This window comes from Meriones unguiculatus, chromosome 7, assembly GCF_030254825.1.
Source record: "Meriones unguiculatus strain TT.TT164.6M chromosome 7, Bangor_MerUng_6.1, whole genome shotgun sequence".
Taxonomy (NCBI): Eukaryota; Metazoa; Chordata; class Mammalia; order Rodentia; family Muridae; genus Meriones; species Meriones unguiculatus.
This window is the reverse complement of record NC_083355.1, coordinates 48084904-48099478: the sequence shown is the minus strand read 5'-3', so window position 1 is coordinate 48099478 and position 14575 is coordinate 48084904. Positions and strand designations below refer to the sequence as shown.

The 14575-nt window shown below is 37.9% G+C and overlaps 1 protein-coding gene across 2 annotated transcripts in view; it reads right to left on the bottom strand.

Moving 5' to 3' along the window:
- The window catches only part of LOC110543637 (olfactory receptor 10AG1-like), a 186092-nt gene that overhangs the window by 155322 nt on the left and 16195 nt on the right, over positions 1-14575 (bottom strand). The gene's annotated exons all lie outside the window — the stretch shown is intronic.

Genomic DNA, 14575 nt, shown 5'->3' with positions numbered 1-14575 from the left:
GATTTTGTTTTCTGAATACTCTAAAACAAAGTAGCCTGATAAACCAGAAGCTTAAAAAAAAAAAAATAACCAAGAGCAAGGTGACACAATTACTGATATTTTATTATATTTTCCACCTAAACTTTAGACTAAGACATAAGAAAATTACTAAAACAACTGATAACATTTTTATTACCTTCTGTAAATTGAAATTATATATAACTATGTATATTTATATATATATACATACATACATACATGAATACATACAAATATACATACATACATGTAAAGGGAATCTCTTGTGTACTGTATGGGAGCATTACCTGTCAATAAAAAGCTGATGGTCTGTTAGCTGAGGCAGGAAATAGGAGGTGGGAGTTCCTGCAGAAACAGATGCACTCTGGGATAGAGAGGTGGGAGATTTGCCCTGGACTCTGAGAAAGACAGACACGTGAAACTAAGGAGAGGTAACCAGGCATGTGGCTCACATAGAATAGAATAAACATGTACTATAAATTATGAGCTAGCCAGGGAACAAGCCAAAGATTATGGCGTAGACATTTATTTATAAATAATAAAATCATTTTGAAAACTGGGGCGTTGGTGAAAAGCCTGTAGTTATATATAGAGAGAGAAAGAAATCTATGTGTTTTGATACTACAATAAGGTCAGATAAAATTCACAAAATGAAAACCATCTCAGCTTATTCCTTCTTTTTATCAATATAAACATGTAAATTATTTTCCAAGACAAAAATGTCTGTAGCTGGCATATTAAGTAAATAGACAAGCATGTGTTTTCTTCCTGTGATGAAGACACCTGATAGACTAGATTTATTTTAGGCACATTTTCAGAAATTTCTGCACTGAATCAGAACAAATTTTATAAAACTTTTTAATCTTGCTCAAGCTCAGATATCTTCTATTCAAATAATTTTGCACAGGTGTATAATTAAGACACCTCTAATCAACCAATTACTGTTTAAAATATCTAATGAGTTCATGGGATTTTGTGGTGCTGTGGTAATAGCAGCTGGGTATCCACCGAAGCCAGCAAATGCCATTGGATACCTCAAAACTGGAATTACATTATAAAGCCTATGAGTATATATTTACTAGAAGTCTTACTAGAAATAATAAGGAAAACATTAAACTATATATGAAATAATAATATATCTTCCTGCACATGCGAGAATTAGTCTAAGAAACAAATTACTGTTTCTGCTTTTATAAAAATACACAAAAACAAAATTTCAACTATCATCACTCCTAAACATGAAACAGAATCAATGAAAATAAAATTTAAAAGCATATATGATAAATGAAAATGGAAGAAGCTAAGATAATCCATTGGAGAAAAATAGTGCAGCTCTCAATATTCTCAGAATATATAAAATCTATTCATTATCTATCTGTCATCTACTATCTATGATCTGACTATCATCTGTCTATCTATCTACCTACCTACCTATCTATCTCTCATCTATAAATATCAATCTAACTAACAAATGTGACATAACAGTTATACCACTATACTTCATTCTAGGCCCAAGGGTAACATTATTTAAATATGTAAATCATTCTATAGGCTACTGCAGTACAATACACAAAATAAGTTATGTTTCTATACGCTAATAGTTAACTATGCTAAACTAAAAATAAATATCTCATTTATTAACTTTTTGAGATATATCAAATATTATGAATAAATTGGACAGCCATATTGAAGAATTTACTGGGAGAAACTATGACTGCATTACTGCTGAGAATAATTTCAATAGCTTTAAATTAACAGAGAAAAGTTCAGTATCAACGGATTTGGAAATTTTCATTCTTCACATGTCTACAAATGAATTATAGAATCAAATCCATACAATCTTATGCTTTATATCTATAACCATTTCACTTCGTTTCCAAGGGGCTATATAAAGATGGCAAAATACAAATATTCAAATACTAGGTAATAAGAAAATAGCACAAGTAACAGCTCACACAAGCATTATTCTCAACACAATGGGTTAAAGATATCTAGATATAGAGAAGCAGATACAGGAGAGTTTGCCATAGTCTTTAATTTGTGTGTTTGTAGCCATAGTCAAATTAGATTAAGATATTTCAAAAACCTAACATCTCATTAGCACTAATCATACACAGAGAATTTTTCCTATCATTATTTATTCAACACTTCACTGCATATATGAATTCACCCTCCATTAGGCAATATTACTAATCCAGAAATAGTCAATGAAAATAAAAGGGTGTTTGTGAGTTATGTTCTCCAATTTTTATAAGGAAGAGAATCATATATAGATTTTCTTTTCTGTGGAAATTCAGGGAGCCAGTTCTTAGATAATTAAGGATGTGAAATATAAATAAATTCTAGAAGAACAAATCTCATACAAAGGAGAATGAAATTGAAATGATATTCTTTGAGGTGTAAGACTGGAAGTAGTAACTTCTTAAGTGGAAACAAATGTATTTGAGGATCTACAGAAATGACATGTTTTCATAGTGGCAATTATTTTCCAAGTATGTAGATTTTCCAATACTTACAAAAGTATTCAGAAAAATCATTAGAAATTAATTGAAATGTGTTAATCACATTGTTTTTGAGACTGATCCGATGATGAAGCTCAGTCTGTTCTTGAGCTTATGTTGCTTTTTGGGGACATCTTTGGTGTTGAGATTACAGGTATGTAAAATAGGTCTTGTGCATTAAAACAACTGGTTCTAAAATCTAACATTGAACCCATTAAGCTTTTCTTTCCTATTCATTAATATAAGTCCTGAATACTGTTTTAAATATTAGCAAAGTTCAACACTAGCTCTACAATTGGCTTCCTTTAAGATTCATACAATGTCCACTGCAGGTCCTATATATCAGTACTACTAAATGCAATTTTAATTTTACTATTGATAAAGAGAATATATAGATCATTATTTTTAAACTTATCTGAGTAATCAAAAGCTGGCAAAGGTACTCTCCCAGTGTTAATATATCCATTTAGACCAATAATTTCAAAGCATTAACAAAGAGTAGAATGCCTGCATTGAATGTCTTGAATGTAATTATTGTGCTGTTAATTGAAAGATTGAAATGAAGATAGTTCTGAAGTCTGAGAAATTTTTCTTTAACAAACCTTCTTTTAAAAGAAGAAGACCATCAAGCTTCCTTTTAGTTGAGCATTAATTCCTTTATGTACAACTAAGGCATGAGCTACATTGGCTAAATGATTGTTCAGGGTCTGAGCAGTCTGCCCAGTATGACTCATGGCTAATGCCCCGGTGGTAGCTCCAACAGCCGCCAATGAGATGGTAGTAACAATGGTGGCTGTAGTTCCAAGATCCCTTTTCTGTCTGAAGAGAGTCATAGTGTGAGGGGCATCAACGGGCACAGGCACGCAGTGAGGCATGCGAGTAACCAGGGCATACCTAAATTTACTAGCATTCCAGCATTGGGCAAAAAAGCAAGTATCATCACCACAATTACTTGGCTCTATCTGGCTAATAATGAATAAAAATGGGGGATATAGACAAACAGGTGTGGGCTTATAGGAAATATTATGAGAAGCCTTAACCCCCTCGTTGGAACATCCTGCGTCAGTTCTAGAACTAGCAGTGGTGGTGTCCGAGGTCTGAGTAGGTTCAGGAGACCATTGCCCCCAGGGGCGAGACGTGCTCCATGCCAATTGACTAACTCCATGTTTTCCTCCACTTTTGAAAGTCATTTAAGGTTCTTAAATTATTTTTTCCCTTTTTTTTAAATTTTTCATCAAGTGTTCAATCAGAGGATTGACCTCGTGCAGGAGCAAATTGATACCCTATGGCAAATCTGTCAATGAAAATATGCTGGACTTTGAGTCACTAGCATATAACATGAGAATTTTTCCTGTGCTGCAAATCTGTCTAAACAATTGTCGAGCTATATTTTAGGTAATTGGACTGGAGAATTCGATACTACGATGGAGCAGCTGAGAGTGGCCATTGTCACAGTAAATTCTACCAGAGTGGACGCAGGACTAGCCACAGGATTATCATCATGGATTGCTGCAGCCATGAATCATCTGAAGGAATGGGTGGGCATGGGAGTGTTAGCAGGCCTTCTGGTGTTGGTCTCCTTGGTTTGCCTGTGGTATATATGCAAGATTAGAGTCTCACAACAGTGTGATGCAGCCTTGATCATTCAGGCCTTTACAGCCATTGAAGCAGGACATTCTCCCCAAGCATGGTTGGATACCATAAAAAGCTAAAATGATACGCTCAGGATGCGAGGCTAAGCACTGCACTCAGGGTCAGCCGCTTTGGACCCAGAGAAGAGCATGTCTGGTTGCATGTGGGTTGATGCCCCAGGTCCCGCCTCTGAGAAAAAGGTATCGGTCGGGTCTGATGCTCTTTGGGTGGATGACACCTAAACGAACATCTGTACAAAGTCCCAATTTATTTCTAATATCAGAGATCAGACCTCTACTCTTGCCTGATGCATCTAAAACAAAAAGGGGGAACTGTAGAGAGCTGCGGAATGCTATGCCTTAAAGATGGAGCTGGTTTCTGCCTTCCACCTTCCCGATGGTGAGTGCTCTCTTCACAAACAATTCCACATTTGGCTAAGGCTGAGGATCTGGCTTGCTTCCATGTATGTGGACCTATCTGCATTGCCCACGTGGCACGCCTGGGTTGGCTACCCAGAGGCTATTTAAGCTGTGGGCTGGCTTTCCCCAGGGTCCGAGGATTGTTCAAGGTTTCTGAATAAACTGCATTGAAAAAAAAAAAAAAAAGAAAAAAAAAAGAAAGAAAATAAATAAATAAAAATAAAAGAAGAAGACCTAAAAATGGTTTGATATACATCATTCATTAATTGCGTACACTTGGAAAAAATGTGTTTCGTAAGATACAGAATGAACAATAAAAATTTTCTATGACTTACAGCATAAAATATCTTCTGTCCTAACATAGACTATCAACAAATACCCTTTTCTACAACAGGCCCATTTGTTTAGTTTTATGTGTGTTTATTTTTTATTTTTTATTGTTGTTTTTAAGATGTTAGTGTATAAGCCAAGTGACCTTGGCCTACTTAATAGTAGCCCAAAGTATTCCAGAAGCAATAGAGATCTTTCTGTTTCATCTTTCCTACTGGCTACTTTTGCTATTAAATGCATGAGAAATCACCCAACACTAGTTTTCACTTTAGAAAATTAAAACACACACTTTAGAGGAAATTAGCTGTAGGTCTGAAATTGGAAACAATTCTTATTTAAATATACAATTAAGAGAAGAGTTCTTGAACATGCTGGAGAGGATGTGGAGAAAGGGAACTCTCCTCCATTGCAGTTAGGGATATAAACTTGTACAACCTCTTTGGAAATCAATCTGTTCATTCTCAGAAATGGGAATAGTGCTACCTCATGACCCAGCTACACCACTCCTGGACATGTATTCAAAAGATGCTCAACCATACAAGGACATTTGCTCAAATATGTTCATAGCAGCTTTATTAGTAATAGCCAGACTCTGGAAAAAACCTAGATGTCCCTCAACTGAAAAATGGATACAGAAATTGTGGTTCATTTACACAGTGGAATACTAGACATTAAAACAAGAAAATCTTGAAATTTGCAGGCAAATAGATGGAACTAGAAAAGATTATCCTGAGTGAGGTAACCCAGAAGCACAAAGACTACACATTTTATACACTCACTTATAAGTGGATTAGCCATAAAATATAGGATAAACATACTGAAATCTACAGACCTAAAGAAGGTAAACAAAAAAGAACCTATGGAAGATGCTTAATGCTCATTTTGAAGAAAAAACAGGATAGACACCACGAGTGGTAGAAGACAGGAAACAGGATGGGAGCCTAGCACAGATGTCCTCTAAAAGACTCCACCAAGCAGGGGATCAAAGCAGATACAGAGATTCGTGCCAAACTTTGGACAGAGTGCAGGAAGTCTTATGGAAGAAGAGTGATACAAAAGGACCTGGAAGAACAGGACCCCCAAAAGGAGACCAACAAAGCCAAAATGCTGGGCCCAAAGGGGACTGCACATACTGATTCATCAACCAAAGACTTTGCATAGAGAGGACCTAAACCCCCTGCTCAGGTGTAGCCCAGTTTGCATGTGGGTCCTCTAGTAAGGATAGAAGAGACAGTCTTTGACACGAACTCAGTTGCCTGCTCCTTGATCACTTCTCCCTGGTGGGGTGACCTACTCAGCCCACAGAAGAAGAGGATCCAGGCTGTCCTGAAGGGACCTAATAGGCTAGGTTCAGACAGTAGGAGTAGAGGTATTCCCCTATCAGTTGACTAAAGGAGAAGAAAAGAGGAGGAAGGGGAATGAACGGTGGGACGAGGAGGAGATGAAGAAGAGGGCTACAACATGCATACAAAGTGAATAAATTGTAAATAATAACAATAATAATAATAAAAGAAAAGAGTTTGAAACATTAGGACAATCTTACCTCCAGATATCATTTAAGGTGAAGTCAATGACCAGAAAATTCTATATTATCAGATACAAGCTATATGATGGAAACATTAAGAAAGTAAAGATCTGTCATTACTTTTACTTGATGTTGGTTTGGTCATCCAATGAAGTTAATATAGAAATGGACTTTGTTATGTCTCATTCCACCAGTATTTGTGTTCATTTGCTTGTTTTCAGTTTGTGACTTAAGTCCAAGGCATGTGTTCTCAAAAGCATGATAAAATACTAAGGAAAGATTTCTGTTGGTATTTTTTTTTTCCAAAAATATTTGTTCTCATTTCTTTGATTATACTTTATTCATTACAAAACTCAGGGAATGGAATGCCTTTGGGGAACCATTAAGTTCTTGAGAGTTTCCTAAATCCCTGGAGCAACAAAGAGAAACTGTCACTAATGAATGCATTACAGCCTTTGAATCAGGGTTTATTCCAGGGATGGTTTCTTTTGAACCAAGGCAAATATATGACAGAATAACATATCAACTTGTCTTTTGACATGACATTAATAATCTTACTTACTCATGTTCTCTTTTCAAGGTCTCTGTGACTTTGATTCTTCTGTATGTAGGAATAGATTTCGTATTCACCACTACTTCTTGAAACTTTTGTCATTTACTGAATTTGCAGATCATTAAAAAGTAAGAAATTTTAGTGTTCTATTTTAATTTTTGCTTGAGGTACTGATGGAGAAGCCATGATATAAATAGTCACTAGATTTCTTAAAAAGGTTGAGATGCTGACTTCTTTTTTACTTGTAAACTAAATTTATTTATTTCATGATTATATATAAAACCTTATAATTTAACTACTGTTTTAATGATTAAGATTATATGTTAAGATTTTTATCTGGTATATTTAGCAAATTACATAGCAAAGAGAAGTTGTAAATTGCCTATCTACTTCTTTGATTAAAGTACATTTCTATCTCTTTTTCTACATGAACATCAATTTTTGCATGTCAGTACACACACAGACACACACACAAAATTTAAAAACATTAAATTAAGCTAAATGAATGTTAAAGCCATTTCACATTATTCAGTAACAATTACTGTTTAGAAATAGAGTTATACTTCAAATTCATTGTAAAAAAATATTATTATCTAGTTTTTATTATTTATTTTTTTTTATTTTATTTTTCTTATTAGTTGCATTTTGTTAACTCTGTATCCCAGCTGTATCCCGCTCCCTCATTCCCTCGCCAACCCCACACTCCCTCCCTGGTCTCCTCCCTGCCCCTTTCCAAGTCCACTGATAGGGGAGGACCTCCTCCCCTTCAATATGACTCCGTTTTGTCAGGTATTTTCAGGGCTGGCTGCAAAGTCCTCCTCTGTGGCCTAACAGGACTGCTACTCCCCTGGGGGGGGGGGAGTCAAAGAGTCTGCCCTTGAGATCCTGTTAGAAATAGTCCTTGTTCCCCTTACTTTGGAAAACTACTTGGTTAATGAGCTACTATGGGCCACATCCGAGCAGAAGTTCTAGGTTATATCCATAAATGGTCCTTGGTTGAGTGTCAGTCTCAGAAAAGACCCTGTGCCAGATATATTTGGTCCTTGTAGAGCTCCTATCCTTTCCCCATCATACTAACTTCCCTTCTTTCATATGATTTCCTGCACTCTGCCGAGGGTTTGGTTATGAGTCTTAGTGTCTGCTTTAAAACACTGCTAGGTAGAGGCTTTCAGATGCCTTTTGCAGTAGACTCCTGTAATACATTCAATGCACATCCCATTTGTCTTTCTTAATAAGGATTGATCATCTTCACCCATGTCGGCTTTCTTGATTATTTTCTTTAGGTGTGTAGATTTCATTATGTTTATCATATCTTGTAGGTCTATATAAGCGAGTATATACCATGTTTGTCTTTCTCCTTCTGGGATATTTCACTCAGAATGATCTTTTCTAGATCCCACCATTTGCCTGCAAATTTCATGATTTCCTCATTTTTGATTGCTGAGTAGTATTCCATTGTGTAAAAATACCACAATTTGTGTATCCATTCCTCCTTTGATGGACATCTGGGTTGTTTCCAGGTTCTGGCTATTACAAATAAAGCTGCTACAAACATGGTTGAACCAATGTCTATGTTGTGTACTGGAGCAGATTTTGGGTATATACCTAGGAGTGGTATAGCTGGGTCTTGAGGTAGCACTACACCTAATTGTCTGAGAAAGTGCAAGATTGACTTCCAAAGAGGTTATACAAGTTTACATTCCCACAAGCAGTGGAGGAGGGTTCCCCTTTATCCACAACCTCTCCAGCATGTGTTGTCACTTGAATTTTTCATCTTGGCCATTCTGATGGGTGTAAGGTGAAATCTCAGGGTCATTTTCATTTGCATTTCCCTAATGGCTAATGAGATTGAGCATTTCTTTAAGTGTTTCTCTGCCATTCGATATTCCTCTACAGAGACTTCTCTGTTTAGCTCTGTTCCCCATTTTTTAATTGGATTACTTAGTTTGTTGCTTTTCAGCTTCTTTAGTTCTTTATATATACTGGATATTGGCCCTCTATCAGATAAAGGGTTGGTGAAGATTCTTTCCCAATCTGTAGGCAGTCGTTTTGTTTTGATGACAGTGTCCTTTGCTTTACAGAAGCTTTTCAGTTTCAAGAGGTCCCATTTATTGATTGTTGCTCTTAGAGTCTGTGCTGTTGGTGTTCTGTTCAGGAAGTTGTCTCCTGTGCCAATGAGTTCTAGGCTGTTCTCCACTTTTTTTTTCCAACTGATTTAGAGTATCTGGTTTTATGTTGAGGTCCTTGATCCACTTTGACTTTAGTTTTGTGCAGGGTGATAAATATGGATCTGTTTTCATTTTTCTGCATGTAGACATCCAGTTGGTCCAGCACCATTTGTTGAAGATGCTGTCTTTTTTCCATTGAATGGATTTGGCTTCTTTGTCAAATATCAAGTATTCATAGGTGTGTGGGTTTATTTCTGGGTCTTCTATGCGGTTCCATTGATCCTCCTTTCTGTTTCTATCCCAATACCATGCAGTTTTTATTACTGTTGCCCTGTAGTACAGCTTGAGATCAGGGATGGAGATACCTCCAGGTGATATGTTGTTGTACAGGATCGTTTGGGAGATTCTGGGTTTTTTGTTTCTGCATATGAAGCTGAGAATCTGTTTTTCAAGGTCTGTAAAGAATTGAGTTGGTATTTTGATGGGAATTGCATTGAATCTGTAGATTGCTTTTGGCAGGATGGCCATTTTCACAATGTTAATCCTACCAATCCATGAGCACGGGAGATCTTTCCATCTTCTGAGATCTTCTTCAATTTCTTTCTTCAGAGACTTGAAGTTTTTCTCAAACAGGTCTTTCACTTGCTTGGTTAGAGTCACACCAAGGTACTTTATGTTATTAGTGGCTATTGTGAAGGGTGTTGTTTCCCTAATTACTTTCTCTGCCTTTTTGTCTTTGGTATACAGGAGGACTTCTGATTTTTTTGAGTTGATTTTGTATCCTGCCACTTTGCTGAAGGTGTTTATCAGCTGAAGGAGTTCTCTGGTTGAATTTTTGGGGTCGCTCATGTATACTATCATATCATCTGTGAATAGTGACACTTTGACCTCTTCCTTTCCAATTTATATCCCCTTGATCTCCTTTAGTTGTCTTATTGCTCTGGCTAGGACTTCAAATACTATGTTGAAGAGGTATGGAGAGAGTGGGCAGCCTTGTCTTGTCCCTGATTTCAGTGGAATTGATTTAAGTTTCTCTCCATTGAGTTTGATGTTGGCTATAGGCTTGCTGTATATTGCCTTTACTATCTTTAGGTATGTGCCTTGTATCCCTGATCTCTCCAAGACTTTAAACATGAATGGGTGTTGGACTTTGTCAAATGCTTTTTCAGCATCTAAGGAGATGATCATGTGGTTTTTCTCCTTCAGTTTGTTTATGTGGTGGATTACATTGATGGATTTCCATATGTTGAACCACCCTTGCATGCCTGGGATGAAGCCTACTTGGCTGTGGTGGATGATATCTTTGATGTGTTCTTGGATTCGGTTTGCAAGTATTTTATTGAGTATTTCTGCATCAATGTTCATAAGAGAGATAGGCCTGAAGTTCTCTTTTTTTGTTGGGTCTTTGTGTGGTTTAGGCATTAAGGTGACTGTGGCTTCATAGAATGAGTTTGGTAGTGTTCCTTCTGTTTCTATTTTGTGGAATAGTTTGAGGAGAATTGGTGTTAGTACTTCTTGGAAGGTCTTGTAGAATTCTGTGCTGAAGTCTTCTGGCCCAGGGCTTTTTTTGGAGGGGAGACTGTGAATGACTGCTTCAATTTCTTTGGGAGATATAGGGCTATTCAGTCTTTCTACCTGATCTTGACTTAATTTTGGTAGATGGAATCTGTCAAGAAAATTATCCATTTCATTTAGATTTTCAAATTTTGTGGCATATAGGCTTTTGTAGTATGACCTAATGATTGTTGGATTTCCTCAGTGTCTGTAGTTATGTCCCCCTTTTCATTTCTGATTTTGCTGATTTGGATAGATTTTCTCTGCTTTTTAGTTGGTTTGGCTAAGGGTTTGTCTATCTTGTTGATTTTCTCAAAGAACCAGCTTTTTGTTTCATTGATTTTTTGAATAGTTTTATTTGTTTCTAATTGATTGATTTCAGCCCTGAGCTTGATTATTTCCAGCCGTCTGCTCCTCTTGGGTGTATCTGCTTCTTTTTTTTCTAGGGTTTTCAGTTGGGCCATTAAGGTGTTTGTATGTGATGTTACGAATTTCTTCTTGCAGGCACTTAGTGCTATAAATTTTCCTCTGAGCACTGCTTTCAATGTGTCCCATAAATTTGGGTATGTTGTGCCTTCCTTTTCATTGAATTCTAGGAAGTCTTTAATTTCTTTCTTTATTTCTTCCTTAACCCAGCTGTCATTGAGTAACAAGTTGTTCAGTTTCCATGTGCGTGTTGGCTTTTTGTTGTTTCCGTTGTTGATGATGTCTAGCTTTAGTCCATGGTGGTCAGATAGTATACAAGGGATTATTTCAATCCTTTTGTATCTGTTGAGGCTTGCTTTGTGACCCACTATATGGTCTATTTTGGAGAAGGTTCCATGCGGTACTGAAAAGAAGGTGTACTCTTTTGAGTTTGGGTGAAACGATCTGTAGACATCTATTAGGTCCATTTGATTTAGGGACTCTGTGAGTGCTTTTATTTCCCTATTTGGTGTCTGTCTAGTTGATCTGTCCCTTGGTGAGAGTGGAGTGTTGAAGTCTCCCACTATTAAGGTATTAGGATCAATGTATGATTTAAGCTTTAATAATGTTTCATTTAGGAATGTCAGTGCTCTTGTATTTGGGGCATAGATATTCAAGATTGTAATGTCCTCTTGGTGGATTTTTCCTTTGATGAGAATATAGTGGCCCTCTTTATCTTTTTTTATTAACTTGGGTTGAAAGTCTATTTTATTAGATATTAGGATGGCTATTCCAGCTTGTTTTCTGGAACCATTTGCTTGAAAAACATTTTTCCAGCCCTTTACTCTGAGGTAGTGTTTATCTTTGTTGCATAGGTGCATTTCTTGGATGCAACAGAATGTTGGATCCTGTTTCCGCAACCTTTCTGTTAGCCTGTGTCTTTTTATTGGTGAGTTGAGTCCATTGATATTGATAGATAATAGTGACCAATGCATGTTAGTTCCTTTTGTAATGGAGTCGGTGATCTTACCCTGTTTCATTGCTTGTTTTCTTTTCATTTTTGTTGGGATATTATCTGTATGCCATGTTTTCTTGGGTGAAGTTGTTTTCGTTGGATTGGAGTTTTCCTTCTAGTAGCTTCTGTAGGGTTGGTTTGCTGTGTAGATATTGTGTAAATTTGGTTTTGTCATGGAATATTTTGTTTTCTCTGTCTATGTTGATTGAAAGCTTTGCAGGGTATAGTAGTCTGGGTTGACATTTGTGATCTCTTAGAGTCTCCATGATACTTGCCCAGGCCCTTCTGGCTTTCATAGTTTCTGATGAGAAGTCCAGTGTGATTCTGATAGGTCTACCTTCATATGTTACTTGGCCTTTTTCCCTTGCTGCTTTTAATATCTTTTCTTTGTTCTGTAGATTTAGTGTTTTGACTATGATGTGACGTGATGTGTTTCTTTTCTGGTCTAGTCTATTTGGTGTTCTGTAGGCCTTTGTATATTTATGGACATCTCTTTCTTTAAGTTGGGAAAATTTTCTTCTATGATTTTCTTGAAAATATTTTCTGGACCTTGGAGCCTGGAGTCTTCTTTTTCATGAATTCCTATTATTCTTAGATTTTGTCTTTTCATAGCATCCTTGATTTCTTGGATATTCTGTGATTGGAACTTTTCTGATTTTACTTTTTCTTTGAGAAAAGTATCCATTTCTGCAAGTGTGTCTTCAGCTCCAGAGATTCTCTCTTTCATCTCTTGTATTCTGTTGGTGATGCTTACTTTTGTGGTTCCTGATCTTTTCTCCAAGTTCTCCAGCTCAAGGATTTTCTCAGTTTGTGTTTTCTTTATTGATTCTAATTCTGTTTTCATGCCTTGCACCATTTCTTTCATGTGTTTGAATTTGGATTCCTGTCTCTCTATGATGGTCTCTATTTCTTTGTTCATTTCCTTTTTATATGCCACTAGTTTTATCTCTACTTGTGCCTCTCCTTGTTTGGCTATGTTTGCCTGTGTTTCTTTAAGGATTTTGTCTATTTCTTCTTTCTTTACCTCCAATTGACTGGCTAACTCTTTGAAAGATTTGTTCATTTCCTCCTTATGAGCCTCAAATAATTGGGTAAGCATGGCTTTAAAGTCATTTTCCTGTGCTTCTGATGAATTGGAGTATCCATCGATTTTGGGGTTTGTTGGTGAAGTCATGATGTCCTGATTTATGTTGGAAGTGTTCTTTCGCCTACCCCTGGCCATTTGCTTATTTAAAACCTTCCCTGTTTGTTTTTGGATTCTGCAGATCAGACTGATACTGTCTCTCTCTGGCGTCTGGATAGTTCTTCAGGAAGCTGAGAGAGGTCCCTGTACCTGTGGGATAAAAGTACGCAGTTGCAAACGGGGCAAATGCAGGCGTGCGTGCGTGTGTGTGTGTGTGTGTGTGTGTGTGTGTGTGTAAGTGTGCGTGGGCGTGTGTCTCGAGGGACAGAGTGATGGATAATGTTGAACCCTTTAGGGTGTGGGAGAGGCTCTGCACTGTATATGTCACAGGCACTCGTGATGAACGCAGCACAATTTCTGGCATTAACTGCCTCAACTCCTCAATTAGACCCACAGAGCAGGAACTTCAATGTCCCAAGTGCCCCTCTATTTCCCAAAGTGGGTATGTGAGTTCGATACCTGGCTTCTGTTTTAGAAGGTCCCGGGATCTGGGGATCTGCAGATTCTCAAGGGAGCACTCACTTACAGGCAGGTCACTTGGCAGAGATGGGGTATCCGGGCTCTCTGTTCTCTGGTTTGGCCCTGGTTAGTCTTAAACTGGAGGGCTGATGAGCCCTGCCAGCTCAGTGCTGCTCCGCTGCCACATTAGGAAGTCCCACTGTAACTGGAGACTGGGTTGCTAGTCCAGATGCTTTCTGGGAAGTCCTGGGGTCTCTTCACTGTGCTCTCCAAGCTTGGGAGGCCCAGCGCCTGGTATGCCTAGCTTGTATGGCGTTTCTGCCTGGTTTTGGTGAGTATATAGCGTATTCTCTGTCACTGTGGGATTGGGCGGGCCGTACTGTCAGTGATCGCAATCCTGCAGAGCCAGTACGGCGTCTAGCAGACTCAGGCCCTGGGAAGATGGTGCAGCCATTGAGCGGATCTGGGACTCCGAAACGGGTACTGCTGGCATTTCATGCTAAAGGGCTTGGAGCTCCGCCTCAGCGGCTGCAGACCCCAAGCACTTAGGTCTGCTCTGCTGAGGAGGAGGGAGGTCTGGGGGAGGGGAGTGCTGGCAGATCAAAGGCTTGTTTCTCACCTTCCCCAAACAAGACCCTGGATGACCCGAGACCAAAGTTTTCACCTCCTGCAATGTTCCCTGTTTTCAGTTCTGTTGCTCTCCTTGTGGAGCTCCTGTCCCCTCCAGGTCTTTCTATCGCCCCCTTCTTTAATAAGATTCCCTGAACTCTGCCCAAAATTTGACTATGAGTTTCAGCCTCTGCTTTGATACCC